Raw genomic sequence first — 12,869 nt, 5'->3', positions numbered from 1 at the left:
AAGTATTAGCCTGCTCCACTGTTTTCCCTTCTATCTCAATTTTCAGCTTCTACTGATTCTCCACATTTGCTGCCATTACAACTGTCTTATCTGTACCCAGTTTCATCCCATGTACCCTCAGTTTTGCATTCCATTCCCCTAACCTTTGCTGAAGATTTTGCTCAGAGTCTGCCTGTAATGTCACAACACTGTCATACAGCAGCTTTGCTGACATGTTCCCTTCTTGCTAATGATGTCCATCACCAGTATGAAGAGCAGTGGGTTCAGAGCTGAACCCTAATGCACACGCATCCCACTGGGAACCCATCTCTGAGACTGTACACTGTTCATACTTGAGTCATTGGATCCTTGTACATAGTCTGCACTAAGTCTACCAATGTTTATGGGAATCTGAACTACCCCAGAACTGCCCAAATCAGCTTTCTTGGGACCTTGTCATATGCTTTCTCCAGTTCTAGGAATGCCCAGGTGTATTTTTTTCTCATTAGTTATGAAAATAAAATCGCCACTGATTCTAAAGACAACCACAAAGCATTCTACAGCTATGTCAAGAATCTCAATGGCAACACTCAGATCTGCTCTGAGTTACAGCATAATGGCACTAGATATACAGAACCAACTGATACCGCCAACATCCTGCCAGATAGATTCAGTGCAAGCTTTACACCCCCCACCCTCCATAGGGCCCATCTCTATATCGGAAGAGTGCAAGGCCCCTGTAATCATGGACGCACAAGTAAAAACTGCACTCTCCAAAGCCAAGAACACACCATCCATGGGACAAGACAACATTCCAGGCTGCATCCTGCATGAACTACAGAACGAACTGGCACCCCACCTAAATACCATGTTCAGTCATAGCCTCACTTCAGGCTTTGTGCCTACTGAATTGCGCACAGCGATGGTTATCCCACTCCACAAAGGGGGTGCCACAACAGACCCTGGGAACTACCACCCCATTAGCCTGATGAGCCTAGTATGCAAGGCCATGGAACATATCATCTTGGAGCTTATAAACAAAGACATAGGTAACCTCCAAACTCTGGACCCCAGTCAGTTTGGGTTTGTAAAAGGTAGATCATGTCTCCTAAACCTGATTGACTTCTTTGAAGCAGTCACCAGAGCCGTGGATGCGGGTAAGGTGGTGCACACAGCCTATCTTGACCTTGCATTGGCTTTTGACACCATCCCCCACTCTGGAATTATAGATATACTCACTAGACTGGGCATAAATACCTATGTCACAAGATGGGTGGCCAACTTGCTTACTGACATAACCCACACAGTGAAAGTAGACAACTCCAAATCCGACTTCAGACCAGTGTCAAGTGGAGTACCACAGGGTTCAGTCCTGGGTCCTTTCCTGTTTGGCATCTGCTTCTCAGAAGTCCAGGCTAATACAGCGGGTCTTTGGCTAATGAAGTTCACAGATGACTGCAAACTAGGTACCATAATAGAATTGCCTAATGATGTGGACATTCTACAAAGGGGCCTCACTGAGACTGATGCTTGGTGTCAAAGTCATGGCCTCAAGCTCAATGCCAAGAAGTGCATTTTCATCCTCTTTGGGAAAACACTGTACCCATGAACTACCACATAGGCGGTAGCCTACTAAACACCAAATGTGTGATAAGACACCTTGGGACACAGGTGGACAGTAGCCTCTCCTTTGATAATCACATCACTACAGTAATCAGGACATCCTTCTACACGGCAAGCCTCATCACAAAGGGGTTCTCCTCCAGAAAAAAAGAGGTCATTGTTCCTCTCTACTCATCCCTCATCAGACCCATTATAGAGTACAATGCCCTGTTTGGCATGTACCTCACAAGACACCTACAACAACTAGAAAGGCCACAAAAATACCTCACTAAGAGGATTACCGGCCTCAAACATATGCCATATGCAGACCGTCTCAAAAAACTCCAGCTCTACTCCATCGCATATTGCCTACTCAGAGACAGTCTCTGTCTAACATACAAAGCCATGTGAAACCAGATCTGTTAGACATGCTACACTTAAAGAAATACTAATTTCTAAGCCACATGCTCCAGGGACCTAAACCTTGTCCACCACAATAAACAGAACATGCTGGAGGGATAGATTCCTGTCCCAGAGACTTCCCATGCTCTGGAACAAACTACCCATTCGTGTCAAACAAAGCTCCTCATTGGCCTTCTTTAAGACAAATCTTGACAATTGGATGGGAAATAGGAAATTCACACCGGGGATCACTTCTGTGGCTCTGCTCCACAGGGGCACAGGAAAATAAATTTCTTGGGTAGCAAAAGCCAGGGAACTTTTTTGGCTAGGCCTATGTAGGCCCTAGGGCCAATAGCCTAGTACCAACCTATGAACCTATTTCTAAATTTTTTTCAAGTATCAGTCTCACAACAAACATCAGGTTGGTTGTGCTGCATCCTGATCTGAATCCAAACTGCTCATTTCCCATCTTACTTCCTACTACTCTGCATATCCATTTATCAGTCATCCTCTCAGGAACTTTCATGCAGTGTGGTAGGAGTTTGATACCTCTGTACTGCCCACAGCTGTGAATGCCCCCTTTGTTCTTTAACACTGGCACTAGAATGCTTATTCTCCAATCATCTGGGATACATCTTTGTCTCCATACTGCTATGAGTACCCTCTGGAGCCATTTTACCACTATCTTAGCAACTATAAATCTGCAATATTTTCACCTGGGAATGTAGCTTGCTTTTATGTGGCTCATTTGAGCAGTATGTAAGATGTTCAGTTCATTTCCACTATGAATGGATGAAGTTCAACTCACTGATGGTAGGAATCTCCGAACTGCATTCCTTTAAAATATTCATCCATTCATCCACAACGTCTTTTTCCTATTTTTCACATGGGGTAGAGGTGTCACCTTAACAGTGACAATCATCTACAGCCAAGGTTCACACTGCCTCGTGTTTAGCTCTGCCATGGTTATTCTTCCATGCCATACACTGACACACACATATATGCCTACTCTATGGTTGCATCAACTCGAACAAATTCAAACTTTCCCCAGAAAAATGCAATTCTACTGGTACAACTCATCAGCAGTGATTTCCTGAGGAGGAGCTTCAATCTTTGGGGGGTCGAATTTCAGGCAAATGATGCTTGAGAAATCAAACGTCATCCACCCATAGGTTAGCCATTCAGGCCCTCACATACAAATTACAAATGTCACAGTGCTATAGTCTTTCTTCTAAGACAGAAATCTTTTAGTGTCATCATGCAGCAGAAGGGCCAAGCAGGTTATAAGGTCAGTGAAAAGAATGCTGGAGTTAAAACATTTGATTTTCATTTATAAAAGCATTTAATGATGCATATTGTAACAACACATATCCTATTATAGTATTTATTATGTATTTAACATTTGCTGACCTGGAAAGTCCACCTAGAGCAGAGCCTATTTTTAGTGGAGGCCTGGGAAGAAATGCTGGATGCATGTTTTTGGAATGTGGGAGAAAACCCATGCAAATGCAGGGAGGGCAAGCAGACTCCACACAGAAGGGACCCCAGCTGAGAATCAAACCAAAGAACCTCTTGCTGTGAGGTGACAACATTATCTGTTGCACCACTGTGCCATCCAGATATATAAAATATAGTATAACATAGATGTATCATATATAGAGCAGGCATGAGTATTTGTTTGTGATGGCATCTGCTCAGTCAAACAAAATATATTGAATAGGTCTGAATTCCTAAAAGAAGTGAAATAGCATTACCTTTCCCTAGAAAGAACGTATGTGAACATCTTCCAAGGAAAGAAATGTTCCTCTGAATTACAAAGCAAGGCATTAAGCCTTTAGTCATATATCTCATTTGCAATGTTATTCTTTTTTAATTTTGTGTTCTTACTTTTCTCATCAAACAAAATGCCAAGGTTGTATACTTTTAACACATTTCACAATCCTTTCTCTGAGAATTTCCCTGTTATACTGCCTGGCTACACACACACACACACACACACACACACACACACACACACACACACACACACACACACACACACACACACACACACACACACACACACACACACACACACATCATCCACAAAACAACATTAACGAAACCCAACAGTGTGGCATTTCACACATTTTGGATTTATTCTGTCTCCAGAAGCCTTCCAATAACCATAGACCCTGATCATAAAAAGCAAAACCCAATTAGGTAGAAAAGCAGAGGTGGCCTGAGAGAAAAGTACAGTTTTGTACCTACCATAAATGTAGATGTTCGAGTGTATACCCTGCTGCAGTCATTACACTTGTGTTATCCTGCCGTCAGGCGGTCCCGCAGTCGGCCTGAATTCCAAAGTCTTGGTCCGGCGTTGGTTGCTGTCGCTTCTTCCCTGACGTCAGTGCACCAGGGGTAAATAAGAGGCATCCAACGCTATTTTCTACAGTTTTTCTTGTCCCAGATGTCAGGTGCCCCCCCAAAAGGTGGTCAGTGGATAGTATCAATAATAAAAAGTTTAGCACAACAAAATATCCCTCCAGCTATAAGCAAATACACCACAAAGGTTGTAACAGATTTTAAGGTATTGAAAGGTTTTAGTTAGGTCAGAGGGGATGGAGGGAGGGTAACCTGGACTGCAGCAGGGTATACACTCGAACATCTACATTTATGGTAGGTACAAAACTGTACTATGTTCATCGTGTTACCCTGCTGCAGTCATCACACCTGGGTAGAATCCCAAAGCTAAACATGGGAGGTGGAGTCAAACAGGGTTAGAGGAGGCTAGAAGGCCCTGCAAAACTGCAGTGGTGAAGGCAGCTCTAGTCTTAGAGTAAAGTGGTAAGTGATAATGTTTGGTGAAGGTGTGTACTGAACTCCAAATTGCAGCTTCCAGAATATCCTTGGTTGGCACCCCCCTGAGGAAGGCTGTAGATGTAGCTGTTGCCCTGGTAGAGTGGGGCCTTATGCTAGCAGGAACTGGTTTTCCATGGTGGGTGTAGCAAAAACGTATGCAATGTCCTATCCATTTGGAAATGGTCTGTTTTGAGATAGCCTTTCCTTGTGATGCTGTAGCATAGGATACAAAAAGCTGGTCAGATTTTCTGAAAACCTTAGTGTTATCCAAATAGTAATGTAGCTGCCTGTGAATGTCCAAGGAATGCAGGAGATTTTTTCTCCTTTGTTCTGTGGATTTGGAAAGAAGGTGGGTAAATGGATGGTTTGATTTAAAGCCACACTGGATACCACCTTAGGCATAAAGGAGGGGTTAGTTCATAGAGAAACTATGTCTTGATGAAAAATGAGGAAAGGCTCTACTGCCATTAGTGCCTGAAGCTCTGAGACTCTTCTCACTGAAGTAATTGCTAGCAGCAGGGCAGTCTTCCATGATATAAACTTTAAGTCAGCTGAGAAAGCTGGCTCAAAAGGAGGTAGCGTAAGTTTTTCCTGAACAAAATTGAGGTCCGAAGTAGGTGTTGGTGCTCTCCTGGGAGGCCTAATGTTTTTGGCCCCTCTGAGAAACTGCCTTAGGAGTGGATGTGAACATAAGGGAGGATCCGTGTTGTAGTGAGCTGAAATAGCTGAGGCGTGGATTTTAATAGATGAAAAAGAAAGCCCTTTGTGTAACATCTCAGTTAAATTTTGCAGAATCTGAGGTATGTCCGGCTGAAGGGTATTTTGGCCTTTAGCTTGGTTCCAGGTACAAAACCTTTTCCATTTGTCTGAGTAGGCTTTCCTGGTGCTGGGCCTCCTGGCCTCCAGAATAACATTCATAACAGCTTGTGAAAAAGGAGCTGGCTGGTTGCTTAGGTGATTTGCCATGCAGCCAAGTTTAAGGTTTTGAGCTGGCTGTGTAGAATATGACTGTCTTGCTGTGTGAGCAGATGAGTAATCTGTGGTAAAATCCATGGTGGGCCCTGGGCCATATTCCTTAATAGTGGGTACCAGTGCTGGCATGGCCAGTCTGGGGCAATGAGTATCATTCGGGGTCTCTCCATCCTGACTTTCAGCAGCACCTTTGTGAGAAGGGGTAATGGAGGGAAGGCATATACTGTCAGCATTTTCCAACTGAATGAGAGTGCGTCCACTTTCCAAGCTTGATGGTGAAAAGTCCTTGTGCAAAATTTTGTTAGCTGATAGTTTTGGGGGCTGGCAAACAGGTCTATGTCTGGGAGCCCCCATTTTTGAGTTATCATTGCAAATACTTGTGGATCCAGTTTCCACTCGTGGGGATCCATGATGTTTCTGCTTAGGTAGTCTGCCAATGTGTTCTTTTTTCCTGGCAGGAATTGAGCTTGCAATTGAACTTGGTAAGCCAGTGCTGTGTTCCACAATATCATTGCTTGCCTGCATAGAGGGTAGGAGTGTGTACCCCCTTGTTTGTTTATGTACCACAATTACTGTGGTGTTCTCTGTCCTTATGATAAGCTGTCCTGAATGTAAGAGGTCCTTGAAGGCTGACAGAGCATTTTGTACAGCTAGCATTTCTTTTTGATTGATGTGCAGATTCCTTTGATCTGCAGTCCATATGCCTTGAACGCACCGTCCTGCCATGTGTGCCCCCCAGGTATAGTCCAATGCATCTGTTGTCATAGTTTGCCTGGCTGGGGGTAAGGTGAAAGGCTGACCCTTGTTGAGGTGACATGCCTGTGACCACCACAGAAACTCCTGTTGAAGGCAGGGAATGAGAGGTATCATTGTTTCCAAGCTGTGGCTGTGTTAAGTCCATACACTTTTTAGGTACCATTGTAATTTCCTCATATGCAGTTTTGAAAATGGTATTAGTAGTATGCAAGATGCCATGGAGCCCAAGGCCTACAGAATTTTTCTTGCAGGGAGTTGAGTCTTTGTTGCCATTGTTCTGAAGTATTGAGTTAATTGTAGTTGTGTGTCTGGCATCAGATAAGCCATATGGGCCATTGTATTCAAGCTGGCACCCAGGAATGTCATATTTTGTGAGGGCACTAGTTTTGATTGCTTTTCGTTTACTGTGTACCCTAGGCAACTTAGAAGGTGTTTTACAAAAGCCAGGTGTTGTAAGAGAATGTCCTTGCTTTCTGCTTGGATGAGGCAGTTGTCCAGGTATGGGTATATTTGAATTCCTCTTTGTCTGCAGTATGCAATTACTGGTGCCAGGCATTTTGTGAAGACTCTGGGTGCAGTAGATAAGCCAAATGGCAGTGCAGAGAATTGGTAATGGGTTGAACCTGCAATGAAACGGAAGTACCTTCTGCAATTTTGTCTGATAGGGACATGCAGGTATGCCTCCTTGAGGTCCAATGTTACTAGTCAAGCTTTCTTGCCCAACATGGGAAGAAGCTGCTGTAGTGTTAGCATGTTGAATTTGGGTACTTGCAAGAAGGTGTTTAGAATAGAAAGGTCCAGAATGGGTCTCCAAGCATTGTCCTTTCTGGGGACTAGAAAGAGCCTTGAGTAAAATCCTTTGCCTTGCTCCTGTGTAGTTACCAGTTGAATGGCTCTCATGTCCATGAGAGCTGTAATTTGTTTTTGCACCTCTGCCCATTGATTTTGTGGCAGGTTTGGCATTCCTTTTATCCTTGGCAAGGTGTGAAAATGGAATCTGTATCCTTGTGAGATAATGTCTAGGACCCATTTGTCCTTTGTGACGATGCACCAATTGTCTGCAAAAAGTGCTAATTTTCCTCCCAAGGGAGCTGCCAAGAGAGTTTTGCTTGGCAGTTTGAGGTTTAAGTCATTGTGTTTGCCTTCTAGTAGTTTGGGACCTGTCTTCTCCTCCCTTTTGTGTTGCAGTGCCCCATTGGTGAGGTTTGTAAGGGATTTGTGCTTGTCCTCTGCCCCTTGGGCGCCTGTATTTACCCCTTTGTGGTCTGTCAGAAGCTGGAAAGGACCAATTGTTTGTTGGCCAATTTCTGCTGAAGCGTGGGGGCTGTACCTGTAAGAAATCTTTGACCGTCTGCATAGATTTTGCCTTATACTCCATTTTCTTTAAAATCTCCTCCCTCTGCTTTAACCCCAAATAAGACATTCTGCTGTAAGGGTGCATCTAGTAACTTTGCTTTAACATGATCAGGCAGAGATTGTTCCTTTAACCAAGCATGCCTACGTATAACAGACCCAGTAACAGCTGCTCTAGAGGAAGCTTCCAAGGCATCAAAACCACATTGTAAAGTATGTTTGCTCACCTGTTTAGCTGCATGCAACAGATCCTGCATTTCCTTGAATTCAGACTGTTGAGGGTGCGTGCCCATCTTTTGTTTTATTTGAGACATTAGGAATTGCTGGTATTTAAGCATGTGAAATTGACAATTTAGTGCTCTCATAGCTAGAGTAGCTGAGGTGTAAACCTTCTTCCCCCACCTATCTAGTGCTCTGGAGTCCCTTTCAAAGAGTACAGGATTTTTAGCCATAGAAGCCTTAGCCCCTTTGGGACCCTGGGAGATTGTCTCTGGATCAGCAACAGGGCTTTTGTATAGGAATTTGTGTGAGTCAGGCACTCTATAGTATCTATCTGGTTTGGCTGGAGTAGGAGGCAGAGAATCTGGATTTAGACTAGATTCTAAGAAAACATCATCCACAATGTCTAAAACTGGGGGGATAGCAAGTGGTCTGTGCTGGGGGAGTAAAAGAAACTCTTGGAGCCTTTTCTTTGTGTCGGAGTAGTCCTGACCTTCCCAGTGGAAATGTTCCCTCATGGTATGTAAGGTTTCCCCAAAGGAATAGTCTTCAGGGGGAGAAGCTGAGGGAATGAAGTCTTCAGCATCAGAATCTTCATAAGGGGGAAAGGAGTAATCCTGTTTCTCAGAGGAGCCTGAGGAAACAGACACTTGATCAGAGGAGGCATAATCCTCCTCTTGTCTAGGCCTTTTGTCGGGGGGGGGTTGGGAACCCCTGATCAAAGAAATCAAATCTTCAGCCATTTTAAGCATCTGTTTCTTAGGCATGGGGCCTTGAACTGGAGACTGAAGTGTAGTCTTTTTTGGTTTTAGAGGAGTCTTAAGATTAGCATAAGATTTTATGGTGAGAGTAGTCGGTCTGAAGACACCTTCAGAAACCAAAGGTGTTTCTACAGCACCGGCTTCTCCTTCTGCAATGTCGTCGGTAGGGCCTAAAGAAAATGGCTGCGTCGGCCTAGAACTCTCTGCTGGAGAATCCGAAGCGGTCTGGGGATCCAATTCAGCGGTAGCCAGGGGCTGTGTAGGCACCTCACTGAAAACCAGAGAACCGGCGACCGGCCCAGCCGAGGCCTCGGAGTCTGGCTTGTATCTAGGCTGCCTGTCTTTATCTTTGTGTTTTTTATGCACGCTGGTAGTCGGTTGCTCCGACGGCATAGTGTAATTAAATTTCCTACCGAAGTAGTGTCGTGAGAAATCAAAGCGTCGCTTTATAGTTCGCTTATTGAACCTAGCACAAAACCGACAACCAGTGACATCATGGTCTGGGCCTAGGCAAGGTATACGAAAAGAATGAAAGTCCTTATGAGGTATTTGCTTCCCACAAGAAATGCAATTGTTAACTTTTTCTGACATCGGACTGAGGCAAGAAAAGGTTCCCCAATGGGGTACTTAGCTTTGAAGACTTCGGACTGAAACTCGATTCGAAAATCTCAGGTGTCGGCCGACCGGCACTTGCGAACTGCTTCTGCTTCGGGCACTGCGCAGCAAGAAAAACTGAAGAAAATGGCATTGGATGCCTCTTATATACCCCTGGCGCACTGACATCAGGGAAGAAGTGACAGCAACCGACGCCGGACCAAGACTTTGGAATTTAGGCTGACTGCTGGACTGCCTGACGGCAGGATAACGCAAGTGCGATGACTGCAGCAGGGTAACACGATGAACATCAGAGATGCAACAACCTACTCTGAATTTGAGCATAAATGCAGTCAATTGTGCATATGTTTTGTAGGTGTTACTGTTTTCTGGCTTCCATTTTGCAGATCAAACTGATGACTTCTGCTGTCCATTTGTAAGGCATAAAGACCAAAACACAGATGTAAGCATATGGAGATCAATCAAAAGGGACAGCAGGGAAACTTTGAATCTAATATTTACAGGATCATAAAGGAGGACTACTACTATGCTATAATTTGTTATATAGTGCCACAGAAAACTTCAGTATGATCAGACCTTTTGGCACTGTGCTTTATAATGTTTGCATGGCACTTCCTGGAAGATGGGAAAGCGAGAAGAGAAGGAGTGCTATCTTCCTTTTATAACTTGGGCTATTCTTGTCAAGACAAAAAAAAAACGTACAATAACTGAGTGTGTGTGAATTCATCAATCTTCAACAGAAAAACCCTACCTGCAGGGCAGGCCTTAAGTACACTAATCCCTGCTTATCTTAGCATGAAAATACTGCTGTTATTTCCATGGTAACACTAATAGGATTCTTTTCGTCCTGGAATTTTGATACACGCAGAGAAGTACACAAACAGAAACATACATAAACAATTAACAATGATAAATGAAATTGAAGAAGCTAATACAATAATTTATACTACTACTCTTTTCATGAATTGTTTTCAGCCACACTGGACAGCTAAAAAATCAAGTGCAACTTGTGTCTTATTAAGGAAGCAAATCAGCACAGTGTGTGTGCTAATGTGCACATGTGCATCTATCCATAATATATATGTACAAACACACACACACACACATATATATATATATATATATATATATATATATATATATATATATATATATATATATATATATATATATATATATATATATATATATATATACATATATGTATATTTATACACACACACACACACACACATATAAGGGGGTGTTCAGAAGGAAGAGTAACACAACCTTGCTAATTGTGTGACATGGCCCAATAGGAATCGGGCATTTGTAAGATAAGGCATAGCATGGACCTGCGAGGGACAGTACTGCATAATGAGGCTGTTTATTTCTATAAAGGACAGTCACCACAAAACTGAGTAGACTATGCTATGATAGACCACATGAACCTGTGCTACTGGTATGCGGGTTGCGTGCTGAATGTGATGCACTTTCAGATGTGCAGTGAAGTGCCACATGCATGTAACACAGCCACAACTGAGAGCCATTACAAGAACCTGTTTTATAGAGGAGAAGAAAACTGAGTGATACAAGAGCCTGAAAGGGGGAAAATGAGCAGAGGAATGCAAAAACTGAGAATGGGAAGGGAAATGTGGTACAGAGTGGGGGAAGGAGGGTAGTCTTTGTTATGGGAAAAGTGCCTTTTTTGCAGAGGAAGACGGATGCAAGGCAAAGATGTGGGTTGGACAAAAGGAAAGTATAGAGTACGGCTGTGTGGACAGCACACAGACATTTAAAGACAAATACTGGCAAGGAAGGTAGTAATAAAAAGGGGGGATGAAAAGAAAGATGCAGGTAGACAGAGGATTGACATCTGGTAATGGAGAGAACTGGATAACAAACAGGGAAGTGAGAGTGACACATGAAAGGGAATACTATGACTGGAAATAGGGTGGGGTGAGTACTGCCTGCCATGCTAACTCAATGAAGAAGCCACTCAGAAGTCAGACGTCTCTGTGGCTGACATTATGTTCAGGTTCTGCCACTAGTGACTCAATGAATGTGGCTGGGGAGGCTATGTGACTCTGCCATTTGCAACAGTGTGCCAATCTGGATATCGAATATCTGTCCATCTCAGTCCTTACCAGGTGCCACATCTCCCACCAGGTGGACCAGAAGGGCCCCTGTATGCCACTCCCCAGTGAGGACCCTATGAAATCCATGAAAGAAGCAACATCATAGGCCACCAGTAAACCTTTCATGTCACCCTCTACAAGACTGCTTTTATCACCCTACAAGGAGGGCAATCTGTGGACTGCTCAGCATTTGTTGCAACAATTTGTGCAGGCAATGGTGGCCTTTCCCACATCACATCCTATTCTATGTCTGATGTTACAGGAAAAATAACATAAATGGTGAGAAACAAAGCAAGCCAATAAATAAACAGAGAGAAAGAGAGCAGGACACAGAAGCAATGGTCAGTAGATTGTGGTATACTTTATTAAGACAGGCTGTGGAAGGAGAAATAGTTGGCAGAGTAATGTTTATATAAATGCCTGGGGAGCACCTATGTTAAGACAGGGGATAACACTAGTAGATATGACTGGCTGTGCCTTTGTCACAGATTATGGATGGTAACCAGTGGTATGTGTAATGGACAATGAAGCAAGAAAAAAATAATCAAACCAAACACATTGAACTGTCAGTGTAGTGGAAAACTGGAACTAAATAATGCAGGGTGTGTGTCACAAGTTTGTATGGTACCAGAAATAATATATCTAAAACTGACAATACAAATAGATAATTACTAAGTGCCATAATGGAAAACTGAAAGTATCACAGCAGCTGCAGTGCAGTTCTCATACCCATGCTGTTTCAGGAGTAAACAGCATAGTGAAGGACAGTGACACAGCTACAAATGCATTACAAAATGGAAGTCTGAGAATGGCAATAAAGAACTATTCAAGGATAATCACTTATCTACAGACCAAGGATTACTTTAATAATGAACTACAACAAAGGAGAAAAACAGCCTTACTGCAGTGGTACACTCAGGGTTATTACAACTGGCACACATATGGCAAAAGTTGCAATAATTGACACAGTTAAGAACATTAGTACAGCTGTAAATCTATGCAGAACCATAGAGCAGTCCAGCTGTAAATGTATATAGAACTATACAGAAGTCCTTCAAGCAGTGAAAAAGTATGCAATGGTTAGCTTCTAAACTACTTTAATGCACATCTGTCCAGCACTATCATAAGCAGGAGAAGCAGTGATACAGGTCTGGCCATAATACAGTGCACTTACCCCGATGCCAGAAGAGTCTAGTCTATCACATGTATATTTTGTAATTTCCTCCAGTGTTGCAAAACACACACACAAATA

The sequence above is a fragment of the Protopterus annectens genome, chromosome 8.part0 (assembly GCF_019279795.1).
Source record: "Protopterus annectens isolate FY-2018-M chromosome 8.part0, PAN1.0, whole genome shotgun sequence".
Classification (NCBI taxonomy): domain Eukaryota; kingdom Metazoa; phylum Chordata; order Ceratodontiformes; family Protopteridae; genus Protopterus; species Protopterus annectens.
Note: the sequence above shows the minus strand (reverse complement) of the source record.